Source organism: Rattus norvegicus, chromosome 1 (assembly GCF_036323735.1).
Source record: "Rattus norvegicus strain BN/NHsdMcwi chromosome 1, GRCr8, whole genome shotgun sequence".
NCBI classification, from domain to species: Eukaryota; Metazoa; Chordata; class Mammalia; order Rodentia; family Muridae; genus Rattus; species Rattus norvegicus.
The window spans coordinates 264,590,616-264,613,791 of NC_086019.1; the positions used below are offsets into that span (position 1 = coordinate 264,590,616).

The window sequence follows — 23,176 nt, forward strand, 5'->3', positions numbered from 1 at the left end:
CAAAAATAGATAAATGGGTTACATCAAGCTAAGAAGCTTCTCCACAGCCAAGTGAATAACCAGCACTGTGAAGATACAGTCTGGTGGATGTCTGGGAACAGTGAGAAATTCAAACAATTCCATAGCGAAAAATAAAGGAGATCTAAAAATATACCCATGGCTGAAGAGATGACTCAACAATTAAGAGCACCTGCAGCTTCTCAGAGGACCCACAACGTGGCAGCTCACAACCGTGTGTGAATCCACCCATACCTCTCCAACCACCAGGCATGCATGTGGTGCATATATATATATATATATATATATATATATATATATATATATAAAGATATTTCAAAAATAATTAGACAGCGTTGTCTTGCAGAAGTTAAGAGTTGAGTGTCAGTTACCAGAAGCCAGGAGGCACAGGAGAGGGAGCAATGGGGAAAGCTGGCCAAAGAGAATCAAGTACAGGTAGATGAGAGAAGAAATCCTGTCTCATTGTAGTGCTGGGTAAAACCAGAAAACAGTCTGGCCTGTGTGGGACACCAGCGGAATCTTACCTGACTGAAAACCAAGAGCCTTCAACAACAGTAGCAGCTCCTGGAGTTCAAAGCTTTTTAGTGAACTGGATGCTTTGCATGTGTGGAGTTGGGGCAGAACCATAACTGAGGCCAGAGCTTGGCGACCTGACATTGCATCCAGCATTTCATTCTGTGGTAAGATTGGGCCACAGCTTGCCAGGGAGCCTGGGCTGAAGTCTTGTGCTGGCTTTCTGATTAGTAACTAGGAAGGCATGCAGGCATGCACTGTGTGTATGTGGGACAAGGTGACTTCCTGAGTGCCTTGGTCAGTCTCAGCACAGAGGACCCCCCCTTGCTCTGGTGTGACCTGCGTCTCCCAAAGCATGGCAGCCGTCGATTAGGTAGCAGTGACTAATTGTGCAAAAGACATAACCATCATCTGAATGTGTGGCTAAGCTAAGAAAAAGTTAAAGAGCACAACGAGGCATGGCCTCTGTTTAGTTTTCAGTTGATGAAGGAAGGAGAGGAAGCTCCTACAGCCACTGAGTGTACAGCAGTGACCAAGAGGCCCTGGGACAGCAGTGGGACAGTGTGCCCATCACACGCAGCTGTTCTGAGCCAGTCTGTCTCAAGACAGCCTCTGACTGCACTTGTGGAAGCCTGTGCACCATTCCTAGCAAGAGCAGAAAGGATTGCAGAGCTGAATAATGACTTAAGCACTTTTATGAGAAACCCTCTTTCCCCCTCTCCTCCGGTGAGCATTTGTGGTTCACTGTTGCAACTCTGCGTATCTCAGCACCACACACAGTCCCTGTGGTAATAGCTGTTTTCTAGTTGTGGTCACTTAATTGAAAAAAGCTGGCATGAGGATTTTCAAGGTCCCAGTAAGTGATTTTTGTGTCAAGTATGGCGATACTGCTTGTGGCCCAAGTCCCTGGAAGGCTGAGCTGAGTACAGTTCTAAACAATGCATAGTAATGCAAGATATAGCTTTGAGAGACACCGGCCCTCTGCCACCTGAGGGTCCTGTCCACGGCACACTGCCAGCCTACATCCTGGAGAAGGTGGAGCTCTGCTGGTCCTCGTTTGAGGTTGTCCCTGAGGACAGGGACCGTAGCTGGGTCTTCAGGCTTGCCCGATGCAGGCAGATTCTGGAAGCTCCCATTCCTTCCTTCCTGCCATTTCCTGGATACCTTGCTGTCCTAAAGTAGAGACATTGTGTCCTCTTGTGTGACGTGTGCCTAGCATGGACTCGTTGACCCAGTAAATGAGGGCTGCAGTTTCGTTAGCTCACCTATCGCTTTCCTCGTCTTAGATTCCATCTCACTTCTTTAAAAATCTTCATTTCAGAGATGTGTGTGTGAAGAGGCAGACGATCGTGGACCATGTCCACGATTCCGGTCTTCAGCAGCTACTAACATGGTCATTCAGGATTGAGTTCGGTTCTATGTGGGTTTTTGTGACAGGATCTGACTGTGCTGCTAAGACTGGCTTTCAGTCTCATGATCCTGCTCTTTGTCTCCATGAGTTGGTATTTCAGGCGTGTACCACACAGCTGTTGTTGCAGTATCTTCTCTGTCCCTCCCCCTCCCCTCCTCTCCCTCCCCTCCGCTCCCCTGCCCTCCCTGTCCTTTCCCTTTTCCTCCCTTCCTTCCTTTCATTTCTTGCTTCTCTGGGACATTACCTCCAGCTGTTTCAGTGTGGAGCAGCAGCACAGGTGACTTAAGAACTCAAGCGCCCGCGCCCCATTCCCACCTAACAGCTTTATTATTAACTGCACAATCTCTTTGCAAATTGTCCACATCAGGCAGTTTAGATTGAGACCTAAGCAATGCAAGCCCATCACATCTGCTGATACTCCCCAAGAGCTTGTCCTCCTCTTCCTCCCCTGCAGTCACTTGTTGGATGAATCAGACTAATGCTCTCTAAAATTCACACACTGTAGGTTTGGCCTACCGTGCTTCTGCAGTGAGCGCTATGTAACACACTCATCTCTCCTCTGTGCTCTGTGTAAACGAGTAGTGCACTCGAAAGAAAGACTTAATGAAGCATGAGTTTTCTCACTCTGGGAGGCACCTGGTATCTGGTTGCATCGTTCTTATTGATTCTAAGATTAATCCGTGGGTTTGACTATACTCATTGACCTGGTCTACAGTGACTTCTATCTGCTAACTCACCGGCTTTAAGCCACCATCCTCAGTGATGTCTGCACAGGTTAAGGGTTACAAAAACGATAGGCTCAGCTTCTGCACTTGCTATTCTCCTTCCTCATGGAAGAGCATGTGAATCAGCGTCTTGAGTCCTCTGCCCCACTGCCTCACTGTTCACCTAATAATCTTTAGAGCATGGAGTTAAAACAGCAATCTCTAAAATAGCCAGCAACGAAAACTGAGCCAAAGCTGGTAAAGTGGCTGCCCACAGGGAAAAGCCACATTCTTTCTGTGTTGTGGATGGGGGCAGGGCAGGGGGCCGGGGGGGCAGGGGGCAGGGGGGCAGGGGGTCGATTCCGGTCCCCACAGGGAAAAGCCACATTCTTTCTGGACTGGAGGTGAGGGCTGATAATTTGTAGGAAGTTCAAATGCCTCACCTAACAAAATTATGACAAGAAATAATTGTAAGCCGCTCTTAAGACACTGAGGCTTTCATAGAGCAGGAAATACATAATGTCGCTGGACCTCACAGAGCTGTGAGTGTCAAGGGTTGTGAGTGTTCATGGTCACAGTGTGTGGGATAACAGTCACAGCAACAAATGTAACTGTCTGTCAGTGCAGAAAGGCTGTAGTGACTGCAGATCTAGTAACAATGACCTTGGGAAGAAAACACTGACTTTCATCTTCATACTAAGACTGTAAATGGAAGGGAAGCCAGTACAGCTGTGTCTTGTCCATGTGTTTTTCCCTTCCGTCACGTCTTCTGTCATGTCCTTCTGTCTTCCCTGAAGACTCGGGATTAGTGAAGCCTGTTCTTTGAAGGAATCCAAAATCTAGCATTAAAAACCAGACTGGTGAAAAGTCACCTTACCTTTCACGACTCCTGACTGGCTGACGGCCAGCTAACATAAGGAGTAGAATCTGAGTCCTGCCTTCCCTGTCTCCCTTCCGAAACCCCAGTAGAGTTCATCCTGCACTCCCAGCATGCCCTGCTTCTCAGGCAGGTGAGACTGATGGTATGCAGAACACTCTGGACACAGCAGGCTGCAGTGAAATGGTAAAGTTGCCAGCTGTCTCACATACACAGAAAGAGATTTCTACCTCAGAACTTCTTACATTCTCAAACATTTATTTTAATTTTAATACTTTGTATATAGAGAATAGGAAGGTTGTGCGTGTGAGTACAGGTGCCCTGAGAGGCCAGAAGTATCCAATTCCTCCCGGAGCTGGAATTACAGGCAGTTGTGAGCCTCCGAGGGTAAGTGCTGGGAACAGAACTCTGATCCTCTGCAAGCACAGTTCACACTCTACAAAGCCTGTGTCTTCATGGAGAGTCAGGGTACCTTGGTGTGTGTTTGCTCATGTTTTCTTTTGACTAAGTAGAAGCAGAAATGTCCGCTAACTGTTAAGAGAAGAAAACATTGAGGCATCGGACAACCTGTGAAACTATCAGTAGGTGATATGGATGTGCATCACAGTGACAGCCAGTTTGCATTCAACAGCTAATAAATGAACAAGAAATTTCTAGAAATAGCTTTGCTTCTTAGCATCCCATGAGATCCTCATGGGCAGCTTTTGTGGCCCACATAAAGAAAGAAGAAAGTAGTCCAGATTACCACTCAAGTCTATTAAGGGACCTGGTCAAACAGGTCAGAATATGCACTGTCACTGCTCTGAGGTGACCTTTGTCTTGACAAACAAAGCCTGATAACCCAGCTGTCACCACCTTTTTAAACACACGCAACACAAAGGGCTCAGCGTAATGATAATTTTCAAGTACAAATTTCCTGGAACAGAAGAAAAGAAATCGAGTCATACTGAGTGGTGAGTTGGGGCTTTAGGTCCCCCAGCGCTCCCCGGAACACTGGCTGCTCACTGGACCAGTGTCCTGACTCGCTCATGTGTTTCATACCTCTGACAGCTGCTTGATTATGGCAGCCATTCTATCAACCATTCCATGTGGCTGGTACTCTATGCTGGTGGACTTTTTAAAGTTGTCACAATGGCCCTAAACAAGAGATGTTTTTACATCTCCCTCTGTAAGTGAGGAAGCAGGAGGTCAGAATACGTCCCTTTAGGTGGCCTTGCCATCCACTCCCCAAGTCTGCAGTTCTAACTGCTCAGCCATGATAATCAGGCTGCCCCTTCTGGGCTTCTCCCTGGTTTGGCTTTGGGCTTCTGGTTTTTGTTCCTTCTCAATGGTTTAAAAACAGTTCCATGTAACCTTGATGAGAAAGGCTCTATGTAGCCTTGATGAGAAAGGTTCCGAGATGCCTCTTACCCCAGAACTCTCAGAAGCCAAGTGCAGGAACCAAAAGGCCACTGTACAGTCAAAAAAGGTAATAATTAACAAAAAAACGTGTCACTTAAAAATGTCATGGCACAGGACCTGTGTTCCTTCCTCATGGACAAGCTTTTCTGACATGCCTGAAGTCCTAAGTCAGTATCAGCAGAGACAAGTACAAAAAGACCACAATGGTTGGAACCTCAGAGCAGAGAAATAAGAAAATCAATTGATTCTCATAGCCATAAACACATCTACTTCTTTTTCCTGTGCTAATAATTGCAGTAATTAGCATTGCTGTGGGCCTTATCTGGGCCAAGTAATGTGCCCACCACTAATTGTCAAAAGGTCTCAAAAGACCAAAATATCCATCTGTCCCCATTTACCATTGAAAAATCTGAACCTATGAGGCTAGGAAGTTGCATCTCCATGGAAAAGCTGAGGAGGACTTTCACACCATGTAGGAGACCACTTTCAAAGTGTGCTGGAGAGTACTTGAGAAGCTGCCCACACCCTCACCTGACAGCAGCCTTCTGTGCTGTGGCCCTCTGCCATTGTCACATAGAGGGGTCAGGTCAGCAGGTCAGGGGAAAGGTCAAAGGAAAGATTGTGCTAAGTCTCACAGTCTGAGTTATATCCACAGGATGGAAAGAGAACCAACCTCTGACCCACACTTGTACATGTGTGTGAGAGTACACATGGGACCGCACACACACACACACACACACACACACACACACACACACACACACACAAATGAATGGCTACTTGTGTGTGCCTCTGATTCTGGAGAATTCATCCATCCTTCTTTGTGGTTAGAAGTCTCCATAGTCGCCCCCCCCCCCACCTCAGAGTCCTTAGGCCAAGGACTGAGCATCCAAACCTCAGATGTCTTCCTCTTGTGGGCAGCATCTCTGAAACCTTTGTAGCTGGGTCTGCAGCGGGCGTAATCCTCAGCAGGAAGGCAGGATGGCACCAAGCTCACTGAAAAATCACGGTGTGATCTGGGTGCTGTCAGAGGTAAAAAGGCTTCTCTGCATCCAGGAAGACTTTATCAGAACTTGACATTGCCATGTCTGCTGGTGACAGTTGTCTCCTGGGGGCCGCCCACATGTCCTTGCTTTACCCCTGCCTGTGCGTGAGCCCATCCGTCCATCCATCCATCCAGAAGAGGAGCTGTGTGTTACAGACACACCTCTCCTTCATATAGAATAGGGATGGTGAGGGGCCAGCATCCTGAGTGTAATGTTCTGCCAGTTCACCAACACATGGAGCCCCTCTGACAGGGAACCTGTGGACACTGCCAGTTTCTCTTATCCTCCCCACAGCTCAGAGTTCTGTCTTACTGCTCAGTACAACTTGTACCTCTAATGAATTTAGAGGTTGCTTTGTCAGATTTGTTTTTAATCCTTTTCCTTCTCTTGTCCTCTTCCACCACCCATTCTCTCTATTTTTCTCTTTCTTTCTCTTTGGGCCAGGTCTCATGTAGCCCAGGCTGATCTCAAACGTTTGTAGCGGAGGATTATTTTGAACTTCTCCTGTCTTCACCTCCTGAGAGCTAGGACTGCAGCTGCGCGCTACCATGCCTGATGTCTGTGGAGCCCAGTGATACTCGCCAAGCCCTCAGCCAGCCCAGCTCCTGTTCTTTCCTCTTCTGTTTCTCACTACTTTTACTTCCCCTCTTTTCTCTCTTTCCAGTCTTCACAGCATTTTACTTGACCACCTTATGTCAGTAAACACAATGAGAAAACCAGTTTCCCAGCATCCCCTCAGCCTGTAAAAACAAACCTAAAGTCACTAAAGACAAGGCAGGTTATTAGAGAAATGGGACTTTGCAGTGAGGTGTGTTTTACAATGAATTCTACTGTAAAGAAGAAGCTTTTAATATTTTTCCCTTGGGATAGACTGAATAATTTATGCCTAATGACAAGGAAGTACATGTAATTAGTCTGGGTAATATATGCTTTCTGTTCAGTGGTGTAGTTTAAAGTGATTAAGACACTTAAGCGTTTTCAGTGGTAAATATCTGCCTTCCTTGTTGCCCTTGGGGTCTCTGGAAGTTTGTTGTGACTGCCTGTGTTGAAGTCATGTGGGACTCACAGTACTGAGGAGAGTAACTGGTGTAGGTCTTCGGCCAAGAGTGATGGGCAGAGCCTCCTGCAGCTGGCCCTAAGAGTTGGGGTTGGAGGACTGAGGAGCTGTCTTGAAGCTCTGCGTGTCTTTTTGTTGGTGTTTGCATTTTTAACTGAGCCTCAGTATATGATCTAGCCTGGTCTAGAACCTGTTTTTGTTTTGTTTTGTTTTAGCATAGGTTAGCCTCAGACGTTGTGGTCCTTCTGCGTTGCCCTGCATGTTGCTGAGATTGCAGGTGTCCATCACCCCTGGCTGGGTGACAATGGGGGACACCATGTGGCTCAGCATAGAATAGAAACATGTAAGGGAAGGTATTCAGTTAACATGTTGATATCACCCATATCACATAGAATAAAATGGATTTCTGACATTGGTTTTTAATTAATAATTTCCACCCGCTTTTGGCCCAGGACTCCAATGTGTTTATTCCACTTGCCTTCTTCCCTCCCAATTAGAGGGTAGATTTCACCCTTTATCTTTGCAGGTAACGGATCCAAGACATTTTTATGTAAATGGACTAATTAATTGGTAGCCTTCATTTGAAGCTTAAAATAAAAGTAATCCTTTTTGAGAGGCATTAAACTACGTTTAAAGCCACAAACAATTCTTCCTGAAGTACCTTGTTGCACAATTAGAACTAAGTTGACAGCAGCAGACATAATGGAGGGCGTTACCCCTTACCTAAGAACCGTTTTTTTTCCCAGCGTGATTAAAGAAATCCCTTCACTGAGAAACTGTGCAGCAGCCTCCTCACTCACTTGTCTAAAAAAAAATATCACATTTCCAGAACGTAACAGTACATAATGTCAAAACTCCAGATGACTCGACATGGCATGTGAAGTCACTGAGAGCGGGCTGTAGCCACAGAGATGTGCGGACCTCATGGACGGGCTGCTGCAGCTGGGCTCCTCTGAGAGAGCACAAGCCTCTCTGCTCTCCAGCCCCATGATTTATGCAAATGAGAAAGCCTTGGCGGTCTCCACTTCCTGGCCAGGCCAGCATAATCCACTTCCTTCGGGTTCATGTGACCATGCAAATTTGAGCACTCTGAATAGTCCCACGGGGCCGCGCCTCTCATTATCCCTGCCCCATTCTCTGGGCAGTGCAAGCATTCGGAGTCTGAATGGACAAGGGCCTAATTACTCAGCACATCTGTCAGATCAGATGCAGCCTGAGAATGAAGAGGACCCCAGACGAGCCCAGCCCTTTCTGTGCTGTGTTCTTGGTGGCCGGGGTCGTCCAGCCCTGTCTTCTAGGCAATATTTCCACTGCGTGCTTCATGACCCTTCAGGAAAAGAGGGACTCCAGCTTTGGAGATCCATTACTGGGCCTTTCACATTGTGTGTGGCCTTTACACATGTTAATTAATCTTGCTGAGGACAAGGGAGCGTCAGGGAGCCCTTTATTCTCCCTGGGTGCTGATGACCAACACAAATGGCAGAAAGTTTTGCTTACTGTTTCCTGACCTTGCGCCCTCTCTGTGCATACCCCTGTGCTTCCCCCTCCCCCAATATGTCTCCGCACAACAGATGGACTGCTCACGTTACCGGGCCAGCCAGAGTTTGACATAGCAAAGGCAGAGTCAGTGAGTGGAGAGTGAACCTCAGGAAGCAAGGTTATGGCCAAGTTACCTGTGCCAGTGCTGTCTCCTAAGGAAAGCATGGGAGATGGGAGGAGAGAGTCATGCCCATGGGGACACACAGACAGGAAGCCCACTGAATGGGCACCAGCATTGGGCACTGGCTGCCCTCTTCTAAGTCTTGGTGTCGGTGTCTTTTGGGTTTAAGGGGGGTTTATGAGTCCACGGAACCCTGAACCACGAAGCCCTGCGGGTTATTATGGTGGGTTCTTTTTTTTTTTCTGTTTTTTTTTTTGTTTGTTTTGTTTTAATTTGATTTTGCCTTTCTCTCTCTCTCTCTCTCTCTCTCTCTCTCTCTCTCTCTCTCTCTCTCTCTCTTTTCTTTTTTCTGTTTTTCGGAGCTGGGGACCAAACCCAGGGCCTTGCACTTGCTGGGCAAGCTGTTCTACCACTGAGCTAAATCCCCAACCCCACCTTTCTCTTTTTTAATTTAAAATTCATAAATTAAAACTGCATATAATTAATCGTTTTATTTTTGTCATATGTTTACTTGTGGTTTTTGTTTGTTTATACCTTGCATTGTAGGTTTTTGGGGTTTTTTGGACTTTTTTCATTCTGAGAAGAAGAAACAGAATATGACACCACGTGATTAAGAAGGCCAGGAAGACCTGGGAGGAGTTGGGAGAGGGGAAAGGGTATGATCAAATTGTATTCAATGAAAATATATAAATCTAATTAACAACTTAAAAGTGAGCTGTTCAGGACACTTGCGGTGTTAGACAGCTATTACCTCTCTCTGGTTCCCTAGACCCACAAGTAGCCTCTCCATCCCACTGTCTCTGTGGATTCCCCTGTTCTGAATAATATACAGACTGAAGTCACCACGGTTTGCCTCTGCGTGTGTGTGTGTGTGTGTGTGTGTGTGTGTGTGTGTGTGTGTGTGTGTGTGTGTGTGACTTCGTTGGCTCTTTGGCTTCTCTCTCCTCTGTTGTCTAATTTTTCCTCGAGGTCTGTGGAGTCCAGCTCTGAAGTAGCTCAGCTCAGCTCAGAGTCACAGCCTGCCTGCTACTGGCCCTCACTCAGACACCACTCATTCTCCAGCTGGTCTTTTCTCAAGCACAACCCGTCTAACAGAGTCGCTGCCCTGCTCAGTTCTCCGCAGTGGCCCCTCCATCCTTCAGAGCAAACCCATGCTCTTCCTATGACCTCGCAAACTAACTCTCCTTAGCGGACCCCTCCTTGGGCTCAATCACTCCTCTGAGAAGCTCTGGTCCAGCCACCTTAGCTGCTCTCAGGTCTCTGACGCCTGATGCTCACTTGCTGTTGTCTCTGTGGGGCCTGCGTCCTCCCCAGCGATACTCAGCCTTGGCAGCCGCTGCGCTTCTCCTTCCTCTAACCTGACTGTCAGAACGAGCTCTTCTCCTTAGTCCTGGTGTCTAAGTCGGCCTGGCACTCGAGCAACCAGTCTGTAGCTCAGGGCAGTTACAAATCTCTGCCCATTGCCCACCAGATCTTTGCTTCCCCAGCCTCGTGTTTCTAGTAGCAGCAACTACTGTGTAGTTCTTCGATAAATAACTAGTTGCAGGATTCAAATTCTCTTCTCCAAAGAAAAAGCTATGGCTGGTCAGGAGCCTGAGTCCTGAGTAGAAGGCATAGTAACAAGGACTAACAGTCAGAGTCCTAATTACTTTAGTCATTTGTTGAATTTAAGTTACCACGGTGGTTTACCAGGTTCAATTAGTAGAAAATGCAACTTTATTGCAACCCACCCCCACTCTGTTCCTTACAGATCCCAAGAGTTTTATGTTCAGTTGCCAGAAATCTCTTTTTTTGACAAATTGTCCGGGAGGCATTTTTCGATTGTGTGATAGGTTGATTGAGTCAGGGCCAGGCGCTGTGCACTTGCCCCGCTGCACACAATGCAGATGCTCAGCCCACGTGGAAACGTCACCATTCATTGTTTCCAAATCCACATCTTTAAAAACAATCAGCTGCATTCCTCGTAAATTAAATGCCAAGTAAACAATGCAAATAAAACTATTTTTCTTGTGGAGACAAAATTGAAAATCTGTAACTAATTACAAATTGGCAAGCCTGGAGCCTGCAAATAGCTGAACTGTCCACCAACGTGCCCCTCGGGTGAGCTCAGACTGCTTTCCTCACACCAGCCAGCCACCAGTTCTTCACCAGCACTGTGCCAAGTCCCAGACCACACCTCCCCAAAATCAACATAAGCATTTAATTTTCAATCTGGGCTTCATAAGCAAAGTTGTTAAACATGAGAGGAGGTTTAATCGATCAGAGTGCTCAAAGCTGTTCATGGAGTCTGAACCGGCCTTTCCTCTACTCCACTGAGTTGGAATTGATATTCTGTCATTGTGGTCCTCGGCTCTCCTATGGCACTCTGAGGGCTACCAGACCCTCCTTAGTTGAGTCCTGGCGAATAGCAGCCCTGCTCATTGCCCACAGAAAATCAGGGGCAAGGAGTAGCTTTGAGGTGCTACAAGTGGGAGACAGGATTTACAAATGGCTTTATTTGGGGGGTGATCCTGCTTAAAATATACGTATTGAAAACTGAGAAGATGTAGATGTCTTTTTTTTCTTTCTGTTCAGTTTCCACTTCCACTTCCTCTCTGGAGGAAGACTTTCTCCATCTTTCTTATTAACATTTGTCTCCTTCCTGACTCGGCATATTTTATTAGCATCCTGAGTTCCTATAACTGGGGTATAATTTGTCCAAACAGACACGTGCGGGTGGATAGACAGATTGACAGGAGAGTGAGTGGGTAAAGGATAAACAGAAGGATAAACAGGCAGCAGAGCTAAGGCAAAACCTAAAGAAAGCGTCGGTTCATGGCTGTATCTTCGGATAGAAACCCAGAACTGATCTAAGGTGCACAGCTGGGGAGATCTGTTCATACTCAATGCACTCCGAGATGTATGAGCAATGAGCTCTCTTCAACTCATAAAGGTTGCTCTGTAGGAGAACAGTGAGGCGCCACCCCTCTCCCCCATCACTCCCAAAAGCTTGAGGTCACCTGACACACATTGGGGCTTACATCGAGATGCCTCCTCGCTGACAGAACTGCCTCGGCTAGAAAGCAGGTGACAGGGTGGTGCTGGACGCACTTATGTGGATGCTTTAAGAGGGGTGCAGGCACCAAAAGTATCATGGTTCCAGATGACATCATGGTCTCTTTCTGTCCCACACTCTGTGAGTCTGCAGTGCTAAAGCAGGCAGAACACTCACTAAATACTTGGAGATTCCCGTGAGATTCGTTACCGTTCAGAAGATGGTGATGAGGACGCGTGTCCCAGCACAATACCCAGGCTGAACTTTTAAAGGCTTTGTTTCTGCAGTCTGTTCCCTGGGAAGCCTTAGATAGGGTCTGCAGTGTTTTAGGTACCCTGTGGGGAAAGGGCCTGTGTTTCCAGGGGGTGGCAAAGAAGGCACGGAAGGTCTCAATCCAGCCCTGTGATCTTAAGGCAAGGCCTCTGTGAGGAAATGCAGCGCTTCCTCAGAAATAGAACAAGAGCACCCCATCCGTGAGGAGACAGCTGTCAGGTCAGGTCGCTGAAGCCTGCAGTGATCTTGGCAAATTGTAGCTGGCTGAGGCCACCTTTCCTTTCAGGACATACTTCTGGAGATCAAAAATATATTTCTAAGTGGATAATCTGCGGTAGCTGCGTGACTTCCCTCGTAATGCCTTCTGCTTTTTCTGTCATGGTTGGTTTGCTACCTGAGCCACAGACTTTGTGCCTTCCAGTAGATTTGAACGAGAGACTGGAGCTCGTGTGGAGCAGCTCCTAGCATGGCAGTACATGTCTAGCAAGTCCATGCAAATCCAAGAGTCGTGTTTTCTCTGGCTAATGACACTTGAATTATTACCGCACCTTAATCAAGTTCTTATCCTTGTCAGTCTGAGAACGGAGAGTGAAATGGGAGTCGAGTCCTCTCCTGGGTTCTTGTTTGAAAGGATTATAGTCTGTCTGAGGATAGAGCCCACTCCTTTCACCAGGCCTCATGAAAAACCACTGTTCTAGCCTCCGTGCCTCCCCACTCTCCTATATACCCAATTTGCCAATCAATCTATGTTCTAGAACATTCCATGTCGAATTGGCTGTCCTCCAAAACTGTGAGCCCGGAGGACAGGGGTTGTGCTTCCTCTCCCCTTTCTATCCTAAGGCCTTAGAACAGTGCTTGGCCCAGGGTGGAATGCCCGAGGAATTGCAAAATTGGCGGGGCAGGTGGTGCAGAATCACAGCCCACCCTAATACTTAGGAGACAGAGACAGAGACAGAGACAGAAGAATCAGGAGCCAACCTCAGTACACAGTGAACTGAAGCTAGCCTGAGCTACATGAAATCCTGCCTTAAAAGCAAAGGGCAAACTAAGCAGGGAGACCTGAATACCCTTGCAGCAGCAGGATGGAGAAGGGCAGAGCAGAACTGAGCTTCTCCCTTCCTAAGCTGTGACAGCTTCCTTCTCCCACAGCGCCTGGGTCTTCATGCTTATTTTCCTACAAGACTATATGACAGAACTGTGTTTGCCTAGGACTGAGTGCTGGCCTGCCTTACATTTCCAGCAAGGCCAGAAAGACAGTTTTGTGCTGTGGCAGTGAGCCAGGAAGGACAGCCAGGGGAATCTCTCCCAGAGACATGCTGCATTATCTGGACCCCGAGTTTTCCAGAATTCAGCAGTGGCCCATTTGAATGAGCCATTCCAAGGCCTGAGCTGGCCTAGAGTGGGTTCCGGATGCCCGCCGTGCATGTGATCCCTGGGGTCAGCAGTGACTGTGCTGCTGTTAGACAAGGCTGGGGAGGTGTCATGTAGCTGGGCCCTGGTTACATTTCCTGACGCCTCACTCTCCAGCAGTGACTGCTCATCCACAGACTGCCTGTCACCTTGTCCTGCTTGTCTAGGAACTCAGCAGTCGCACGTGTGGAGAACCTGTTCCCAGCCCACTTTCCTGGGGACAAGCTCAACTTCACTTCCTCTGGCCTTATCAAACTCTTTGTTTCCAAAATTGTTAGGCAGCCATGGGGGAAGGGGGAATTTTCACCCGGCCTTTCCATCCCTCCACCCTCCAAGCTGAAACCGACCGGAGAAGAGGTGGCCGGCTCTCTGCCTACTGCCCTCAGCACTTCACCCCTTGCAGACATACAAGGCTTTTGAATTTGGTGTTCTGTGGTTCAGACTTTTGGCTACACTACCTCTGCTTCAAGCTCAGCTTAAAGAAACATATGGCCCCAGATTCTTCAATGCCACAAAGAGGGCTCCCTTGCTACAGACTTAGCAGATGAAATGCGGTTTTCCGAGCCTCTTTCATTGACCGTCAAAATAACAAGCAGAGTCTGTGTCTCAACAGAGACTCTTCTCACTCAGTTATTCAGGGAAGAATGTGCCATTGTCTTGGCTGTAGACTTTTGTTTTATTTGTAAATTGTGCATGCTGCATGCTACGGAATACCGAGAAACCACACACCCTGGCTTGTTAGTTGACACACAGAATGTGTGATTACAGATTGTTTGAACAACAGTGGACTATTGAACTGCCATCCAGATGTGTGTGGAGTTAACTGTGGGAATGTCCACAGAGGAGGATTATCTTTCTTGGTGGAGCGGCCTGTCCCCCAGAGAATGGAGACATGAACACAGAAGCTGCTTGGCACAGTAGTTCCACATAGCTCTTCAGAAGGAAAATTAATCCTTGTATTAAAAAAATATTTTAATTAAGACTGAGTTTGTTCTCCTAAATGTCAGCCATACAGAGAAAATACTAAACAGCAACAAACGTACGAAGCTTCAATGTTCTGGGGTCCTTTTTATTTAAATATCTAGAAATTCAAAAGACTCTGGATTCAAGATAGGACTCCAGTAATCTCAGGCTTGGGAAGGACTTACTGGAGACTCACCAGAACCCTCTCAGTGACTGGTAAGAATGCATAATGCAGACCGAGAAGATGGCTCAGTGGGGAAAGTGCTTGCTGAGCAATGGTGGTGACTGAGTTTGAATCCCTGGTACCCATGTAAAGATCTTACAGCTCACATCTGCAGTCTCAAAACCCCTGTGACCCATGGGAGATGGGACAAGACAACCACTCAGAGCTTCAGAGCCAGCTACCCTGGGGTGTGAGTGCTGAACCATAGGAAGACTTGCCTCAAACAGATAGGAAGGCAAGGATGGACACCCAAAGTTGCCCCCTTACCCCTACACCCATGCAACACTTACGCACAGGTAGAAAAAATGAAAAATGCAATGATTGTTTGGGGAAATGAGCAGATGCTTCAGATACGAAACAGGAGATTATTGTATAACCCAGCATCCTCACGCCTGGATATCCCTATCTAACACAAGGGAAACGTGTGCATGGATCAGTACACACTTGTACAAACGTCCATCAGCTGCTAAGTACACAGATGCGGCACATTATACCTCTGTAACACAGGAGAGCTGACCCTGTGCTGCATGAAGCATTGGTCAAAAATACCTAGAGCAGGCAGCCCTGCATGGACAGAGCAGCTTAGATGGCCTTCAGGACAGAAGGCGGACACATGGTTCTTCCCTGTGGTGTTACTGGGAACCAAACCTGAGCCTCACACATGGGAAGCAACACCCCAGCCCTCGGGGTTTCTTTCTGCAGTGACAAAAATGTTCTCAAATAGGCTGTGACACTGCTTGTAGAACTGAGCAGATACACCCAAGCCTTTTGAATTTTAAACTTTAAATGGACGGATTACGTGGATATGAATTATACCTTAATAATACTGTTGAAAAACAAAAGCAAAATGAAGATATTCTTCAGGCAAAAAGATGTTTCGGAAAGAAAAAAAATTTAAAAATCATACCTAAAACAGGAATATCTTCAAAAATCACATAACTGAGCTTTGTGTCCGCATGAAAGAGGAGGGGAAATGGTTTTAAGTTTGGCAGCTTATCTCTTCTCCTCCCTCTTCCTCTGGAAAGATCTGTCATCTGACAATGTCAACACTTGTCTGTCTTGCTGGAATCTACAGCAGTAACCGGGCACCCGGCCACCTAATAGCCACGTTTACCTTTGTGTGGCAACACACCCATTAGCAATGCATATCGAAATATGTCATTTTGAGTCTGTTTTAAAGTCTGTATCAGGCAAGTTAAAAAAAAAATAGTGGAGCATCAGGCCAGTCACTGGAAACAAAGACATAGGAAATCCTTTCCAGTCTCAGTCCATACTCCACCTTCTATAGCTTAATCTAAAGAAAACCGTGGAATTTCCTGCAGAGTGATTAATTGGCTGGCTGTGGTGACATACAGGGTCTCTGAGCTTGACCTCACAGGTAAAGGCTAACTGGTATGTTAAGTTGATTACACAATTTCCTCTAAATATGTTGACAAGTGGTTTGCACAGTTGCCTTGACCTTTGCCCTTATAAATGCACATTTATAAATGGCGTGCTTTTTAAGCCAAAGCAATTCCTATTTTAGATGTGCCATGTGTTGAGTAAACAGCCTATATGCAACCCTGGCAGCCAGGTCAGATTATGGGAGTCACTGGAAGGGGTTGAGGTGTCTGGGTTCACTCGGAACAGCAAACCCCACAACGTTTCCTCATCCTATTGGAAACGTGTTCTGTAAATGGCTTGAGCAGTTCCAGGAATTCGACTGCTAAATGGTTTAGAGCAATGACAAGTTGGTTTAGCTTCAATGCTTCTTGTAGCTCTCCTTTTCAGGAGGATGTCAGTGCATTTAAACACACGCACTCGTGTGTGCACCAGCGCACACACACACACACACACAGGCACACATATGCACACGAGCATACACACTCATGCACACAGGTGCACAAGAGTACACACACACACACACAGGCACACATATGCACACGAGCATACACACTCATGCACACAGGTGCACAAGAGTACACACACACACCATTTTTCTATGGACATTTTCCAGGAAATAATGTACCCTTAGGTAGTCTAGAGAGTGTCACTGAAGGTATTTTTTGTTTTAGACTCATGCTGCTTGCTTGTACCTAAGGAGGAGTTACAACACTCCATTATAAATGAGCAGGAAATGCAGCCTTGGGGAATAAATCAAACTATTTACCTGCCATTTCAGGAAACAGCTGTTTATTTGAAGATTTATACGATGAGCACCTTTCCCGAGCCTGATATGTCCTAATTTGCTAAGCAAAAAAGAGATTTGCTACCACTGTTGATTTAGTGGGGATTTATCTGCGTGTGTCTCTTCCTGAATGAGTTAACCAATTGGAAAATGAATTGGGTTTTATATGTATGTACAAAGATAATACCGTTTATGCTCTCTGGGTCTACAGCATGACAAGCCTTGAGCTCTCTGGGAAAGCAGCTAATTGTCAGGGCTCAGAGGCTAACTGCATACCTCAGCGCCAGAGTTGGTAGTGATGCTCTGAAACACTGTGCAGAACACTCACAAACCATCCACATTCACTAACTCTTACATAAGATGAAACTCGCCCGCCTGAAATGTTTACTGCTCTCCAGCAGTGAGTCATGCAGTAATCGTTTCTCTTGATTTCATTAGTTCCCCTGGGTCTGTAGCCTTTACTCTCTGGCTGATGCTGAACTTGAGGGAGAGCAGGAGCCCAGCCTCCTGCCATGGGGCTCCTGAAGTCAGTACATCTATCACTGACATCCTCCTCCACTCCCTTCCCTTCTTTCTGGGCTCACCAGCGCCCCCTAGATGTGTACAGGTGAAGTGGGAAAAGGTCTGAATTTAAGTCCACATGGGAAAACTCGGGCTGCATGAACTTCCTGCCCCGTGGGATAATCAGAGAAGTTTCTGCTGCCTCTCAGTTTTCTTCTGTCTGAGGGCCTCCTTAAGCTGAACTATTTCAGAAGTAGAACTTTCAGCTTAAAAACTTTCAGAAAACCCAAGAAGCTCATCAGTTGGTTGTGGCTGCTCACACCCATCGTCCCAGCACTTCAAGGCTAGCCTGGGCTGTGTGGTAAGTTCCAGGCCAGTCATGGCTAAGAAAAGAAACAAAGAAAGAAAGAAGGAAAAGAGAGTGGAGTTTAGGAAGGGTACCCTCCCGAGTTCTCAGCTTCAGATGTTTGCGGCAGGGTGGGGTAGCAGAGGTGGTCTGCCCTCTGGGCGGGGAGCCCAGGGCTCCTGTCTTCATCCCTGTCCTTGCCTCTGCCTCATGCCTGTCCTTTGCTTTTGCCCACGTCCCTTCCAAAGCCAGCTCGCATCTGTGTGGCTGTACTTCCAATGTGGCCACACCTGTGCACTAGTCCCACCCCCTACAGGAATCTTTAATGTAACCCAGCAACAAGGAGGAACCACGCAATACTTTGCGTGTTCTCTGCATGAGCACACTCGGCCTTACTTATCCCCGAAGAAACCTGAGCTTTCCAGGGGCAGGTCTGAGTTCTGTGGACCTGACACTAGAAAATTTGGGGACCCCCTCTGGAAAAAAGGTTAAGTTCAAACTGAGTTGTAGAACTTAATGTTTGTTTAGGTCAAGATATAAAGTACTGTAAGGAGATAGATGTCACAAATCCAGGACATCAGCAAGCTACATGGTTTTATTAACTAACTGCTAGATGCGTACTATTGTTTTTTTCTCTGTTTTAACTACATAGTTCTGGCTATTGTTTTTATATAACTATTTTGTGAGGCTGACCATGAACAGGAAAGGGTAATACTTCCTTTTTCCTCTGTGCGCACACCCGAGTGTTTCTACAGCTTCTCTCACACAGCACTCCAGGTAATGCGAGAGTCTCCTGAATCCATCAGGGGCTGTGGCCCAAGATCCCAGTAGAACCAAACCCCATGTGCTCTCTACTTTTTTCCTATGATCCTATGATAAAAGCTTAATTTATAAACCAGATACCATAGGTGAGTAGCATGATAAAAACAGTTACATTACATTATCATAGTATTTAAACAGACAGTTACAACATTACACTATCATAATATTAAACAGACAGTTACAATGTTACACTATCATAGTATTTAAACAGACAGTTACAATGTTACACTATCATAGTATTAAACAGACAGTTACAACATTACACTATCATAGTATTTAAAGCTCACAAATTGTGTATCTAATGCTTTCAGACTGTGACATAACTGAAACTATAAAGTGGGAACTGCTATGATTTTGCTATCAAGTGAAACCTCTTGGACTTCCTTTCCATTGCTAAGCACAGGGTTTGGGATTTTATTCACAGACCTCTATGTCTGTGTCAAACATTAGCTTCTCCTGCTCTACCCACATAGGTCCAGTGCCTGATCTCCAGCAGTGCACACATCACACTAGGTAACCGTTTCAGCCCAAGATGGCTAGCAGTGTTTTATCAAAAGCTATGCATACCAGTATCCCACTAGGCCAAAGCTGACTACCCTAACTCCATTTTCCCTTAACCGGGTTCCCATGAAAGACCACAGCCACACCACTCTAACAATACAAAGCAGAGCCCTTGTGGGGGTAGGGGGTGGAGGGAGGGGGTGTCAGCCTAGTAATGACTTGCAACTGATGGATCTTATTTTCACAAGGTTTACAAAAATTATGAGCAAATGAAGATGGTTCCAGAGTGTAACTTGAATCCTTTCAAAGCCTACTTTGAATGATGGTTCTTAAATGCTGCAAGCTCCTTCTAGCCCACCACCCACCAGAGGTAGAGAAAGATAGAAGATGGGGGAAGTGGACCTGCAGCTGGGAATAGGTCTGGGTCTGTTCCCAGCAACAAGCACATACAGGAAAGACCTCCCGGTTTTACTCTACAATGGCTAAGAGTCGTGGTTTGGAAATGGCGGGGCACTCCTAACAAGATGGGGACGGCCAGCCAGGTTCTGCTTTCAGTGCATTGGCACCTGCAGGAGAATGGCTTTCTGTCTGATAAGCCCTCCATGTCTGTAAGCCCTGCTGTACACACGAGCGGAACAAAAGTGTTTAAAAACAGGAGGTGAAGCATCTTGCAAGCCTCCTTGTTCCCCAAGAAAGACAGGATAAGGGAAGTGGCAGAGCCGTGATAGGAAAGGAGTTTTTCACGCTATGGAGTGTGAACTGATAAGCCCAACCCTCACAGAGTCATGGGAACACCTCCCAGCCAAAGTTAACTGAGCACTTGTGACTTGGCTTCTCATTTTATGATGGAAAAGTGTTCTGGGGAAAAGAAAAGTCAGCCATCACTGCTATCTTGAGTGATGACTCTGACCTCTTCCCTGCTTGACTTTCCTACTAAAGAAACCAAGGGGTCACTTTCTCATAGGCCTGAAATAGAAGGTTGCATGATAAAAATGCATTAATCATAGTAGTCCCATTCTTAGCAAGGCTGAGTCCCTGCGCCAACACTGTTTACATCGCTTATCTCCTTTGACCCCCCCCATGACTCCCCCTGCCCTGTGTATTTCATCTTATATTTGAAGACTTGGAGAGCTTCATAGTCATTTGCACTGCCTGGCCACAAAGCCACCAAGGGGCTAAGTCCAGGCTTAAATCAAGAAAGATAGTTTGCACTTGACCCAGTAATACAGAGAAATCCATCTGCATCATCCCCAGCCCCCTTCCTGGGGACACTTCCATGCCTCCAAAGTTCCCCTAAAAGGAGAATGCTCAGAATTGCTCTCAGATGGTCCTCGCATTGTGTGTGAAGCACCTGAGGGCCACTGCTCTGTCATCTACCACAGAAGCTTTGCAAGCTATAACTATTCCTGGTTTTCCTTTTCTCCCATGATCCCTAGAATAAGGCTTAAGACTATTAGTCAGGGATCAAAATAAATATTGGTCATGGCAGCCTTGGGTTGGGCTTGATTGTGCTTTGTTCCTCCTTAGAAGCCTGAGTTAGCTGAGAGGAAGTGCTTCAAAAAAAAGAGTACATGAGAACCCGGGTTCCTGCAGCATAGCTGAGCTCAGGCACTACCACCTACAGGGTCACACACACTGTTCCCCATATGTTGTCCATTGACACCTAATGGTTTCACCAGGCTGCTTTTGAAAAGTTCCCAGGAGAAGCAGACATACTTATAGGAGCCAGCTGCAGGCTCATGGCTCTCCAGTACCCAGACCACAGTTTCCCTGAACAACACCTTCATATCTAGAGGATATGATAGGCCAAGACAACAAGAGGGGACCTAAAGAGAGTAATATGCTTCTATTTCCCATTTCATATGTTGAGAAACTGAGGCCGAAGGAGAAGGGACTCACCGAAGGCCATCAGTCTAACTGTGGTAGACTCTACCCTAGGATCCCTTCCACTGCAGGCAGCTGACATGTCCGCCTTGGGGCAACCTCACCCACACAGGGCCTTCCCATGCACAGCTGCATGCACCATGTAGCTTAGTCATCCAGTAATTCCTTCAGGGTTGCATGAGAACATTGCCTGGAGAAGTCTGGCTGCCAGGGAGGCAGAGCCCTTTTGTCTCGGGTGGTTAGTTTCTTGGTGGAGGGCAATAAAAGCTCTTCCCACCAATTCTGTTTCACGTGTACAGCGAGTGACTCACTCACCTACAGGAGCGCTGGTTAGCGTCTTCCCTGAGCCAACTTGGATTTCTTCAGACTCACGGTCCGCAGCAGAGATGCAGGGCGATCTCTCACTGCCCACCAAGCTCTGTTTCTTGTCCTGAGAACAAGTGGCCTGGGTGACAGTACACATGCACAGGATGTCACCCACAAAGATGCCTGCAACTTCTGCCCCCCCCCTCGAGGCACCCCACTGAAGTAAATGGACTTGGGGAGGGCTGGAAAAACTGCACCGTGGTTCCTACAGTCTGCCCTTGCCAGTAGAATATATTTTAGGAAATGCTTTTATCTTATGCACTTTAAATATGTCCCTAACCTTGGAGGTAGAGTTAATCATTCCACGTCCATGTGGCCAGTTACTACGAAGACCAGCCTTGACCGTTGCATAAAGTGGCCAAAGTGGACTCATTTTCGGGTGCTGTAGGTCTAGCTGGCTTTATCCATTAAACTAAATACTACTAATTGAGTTCTAAGACGGATAAGGAGCAAGCAAGGAACTCTTACGTAGACACACGCAGAGGTCCACGAGCCTGCCACAGATTTGTCACAGGGGACCCCAGCTGCTTCCACCTCCACAGCTTCTCACTGACACACCGTGCTCTGCAGTCACAGGACTCAGAGAAGCTGCATTCTTTGAAGAGAGAAGTTGAAGATAGAGCGGGCCAAGCCTGTCAGAACTCGCACACCACATTCCACAGTGTAAATGCTCAACTGAGGCCCTTTGTAAAGTGAAAATATCACAGATCATAGTGTACTTAATACACCCAGCCGACCCAGGGAGCCTCCAGCCTGAGGGCATGTCGTGGTGTACGTTGGTAGTTCCCCGTCGTGATATACAGTGCTCACCCAGCTTACTGGTGAGAGAAGACCAGATTCCACATGGGGGTTACAGTTGGTTTCTGCTGAGAGAGTATCTGTTCTCACCACTGTCTCTTCAGAGGGATTGCAAGTGGAGCCCTCACCAGGCAGGAACCACCTGGATCCAGCTACATACACTGAACACTGCTTAGCTCTTGACAGGAATATGTGGAAGCCATGGGAGAGAGGCACAAGCTGGGCAACTCACTGCAGGGCTTGTGTTGTCTCTACTTCACTCTATGAGTTTATCAGTGCCTCAGGGCTGAGAACATACTGGAGGGAGAAGACATTTAAGGAACCAGGTGGTAGAGACTGCACCCCAAAGATGCTCACAGACATGCTCCCCAAAGATGCTTTTGAGCAAATAAGAATACATTAGGAAGTGAGGGACCTGGGTACCAATACTTAGGAACTTCAGCTGTAATGTGGTCTGCAGACCTCAAGAAAACCCCTGTGAGGTACTAACAAGAGACTGAACACCAGGACATTCTTAGCAACGCTGGAAAAACAAGAATTCACAAGTAAATATTTACCAGTTGCAAAGAAAGGCTCACCTACTAGAATACTATATACCAGTCAAAATAACTAAGCACATCCTAAAGCTGCCCACTGACTCAAGATCACTCAGCAGTGTGCGTGTAGGTATGTGCAGTGTAGGTTCGTAAGTGTGTAGCAGGACTATGAAAACAGAGCAAAACCACTCGGTTTCCAGCTTGTGAAGAGAGACGGGGAGGGGGAGGGGCAGGGAGGAGGAAGGGAGAGACAGAGACAGAGACAGAGAGACAGACAGAGACAGAGAGAGAGAGAGAGAGAGAGAGAGAGAGAGAGAGAGAGAGAGAGAGAGACGCACAGAGAGTAGGTACCAACTGCATTGGTAACACATTCATTCTCCTCTCCAACAGCAGCCCAGCCTCCGCTTCTGGTCCTTCTCCTTGGAGGGAAAGACTGGCTTTTAAATGCATGCCTTGAGCAACAGCCCAAGGGAATGATGAGTGGAGAGTTCTGCTTTACAGCATGGTTGGGGAGAAACTAAGGGGAATGCTCCCTTCACCAAAGGTTCAAGCCAGCCCAGATCCAAGGTTCAAGAGAACTCCAACTTAGGAAACACTGTATCTGGTTACCCCCAAGACACAGCCAAGTCATCCAAGGTTGTTTGGTTGTTAATGAAATCTGACCA

The 23,176-nt window shown here is 46.9% G+C and overlaps 1 protein-coding gene across 6 annotated transcripts in view; it reads left to right on the forward strand.

Annotated features, from left to right (window-relative positions):
- The window catches only part of Vti1a (vesicle transport through interaction with t-SNAREs 1A), a 305,634-nt gene that overhangs the window by 229,078 nt on the left and 53,380 nt on the right, over positions 1–23,176 (forward strand). The window lies entirely within an intron of this gene.